Source organism: Monopterus albus, unplaced genomic scaffold (genome assembly GCF_001952655.1).
Source record: "Monopterus albus unplaced genomic scaffold, M_albus_1.0 scaffold422.1, whole genome shotgun sequence".
NCBI lineage: Eukaryota > Metazoa > Chordata > Actinopteri > Synbranchiformes > Synbranchidae > Monopterus > Monopterus albus.
In genome coordinates, this window is record NW_018128302.1 from 877 (window position 1) to 2,403 (window position 1,527).

A 1,527-nucleotide genomic window follows, 5' to 3' on the forward strand; every position below is an offset into this window, starting at 1 on the left:
TCATTGATTTTACCATATTTAGATTATTGTGTTGAAAGCTGGGGAAACACATACAAAAGTACACTTCAGCCATTGTAGATATTGCAAAAAAGGGCAATAAGAATTGTCCATAAACTTGGATATCGGGATCACACTAATGCATCATTCATACAGTCTAAATTGTTAAATTTTTTTTGATTTAGTGGAATATAAAACTGCGGTGTTCATGTATAAAGCTAGGAACAATTTATTACCCAGTGGAATTCAAAAATTGTTTAATGAAAGAGAAGGGGGATATAATTTAAGGGGTCAGTTAAATTAAAAAATTCATTCTATAAGTACAACTAAAAAAAGATTTTGTATTTCTATAAGTGGTGTAAAATTGTGGAATAAGCTAAGGGAGGACTTAAAATATTGTACTAGCATAAAACAGTTTAAATATAAATACGAAAAGGTTTGTAATGCAAGATATATGAATGAGGAGGCGTGATGGCGGATCAGATTGGAGTATTGTTGGTGTGGTGTAAGAAGATAATATTTTATGTATAGACACTGTATATAAACTTGTGATTTGAATGGTGACGTTAAAGGGAATTTATTTTTGAGAAACTTAAGCAATGTGCTATTAGAACAGTCAGTATAGGAAGTATTGCATGTATGATGAAGAGTATGATGAAGGGAGGGGATTATAATGGGATGAGATAGACCGTGGGGCAGTTGGCTTGACACCGGATGCGGGAGCACAGGGGGCCAGAGAAGTGTGAAGGGGGTGGTCTGTGTTTAATTCAAGGGGCTGGTCGATGAGGAAATTGGTTTGTTTGGTATGTACAATGGATAGGGCAGTGATAGGATGGATATATGGGGGTTGTTGGGGACTTGCACTGCTGTGGGTCTGAGTGTCCAGTGTTGGGCTAATGGTACCATGGTCTAAGAAAGGGGGTAGGACTAGATAAGTGTATACTTCTTCCTACTCCCTTTCAAGCATATACTATTGGAATGTTGTGATGTCTTATGCGTATTTGTTGAAATGTCTAATCAATTTTGTTTTTCGCAATATCAATTTTCTTAGTTTTACATGCTTGGAAGAAACTTAAATAAAAAAATAAAATAAAATAAAAAAAATGTAATGGGTAGAGAATGAGGATCTATGTTTGGTGAACATATTACCTTTGCTTATCATTCTATGGTTTCTTTTGTGGAACTTCACTGACATGACAAATTGATGATAGACCTGTGCATATCCAGTATCTAGTTAAATGAAAATTTGTAATGATCATATTAGAGCCTAATGTTGGCATGAAACATAAACCTGGTGATTCTTACACAGCAGTATGAGCAAATCAGCCACAGGGTAAGACTAGCAGAAACAGTTTGTATGAGAGTCAATTCCCAGTGGTGTCTTTCCCACAGTCTGCTATTGTCAGTGGCAAATGGCACCCTGGCTTGGCACTAAAACTCGTGTGGCCAGACAGATATGCCGCAAAGCTGAAAGAAGGTGGAAGAAGGATGGACTGCAAGTTTCACTGCAAATTTTGAAGGACTGTTGGC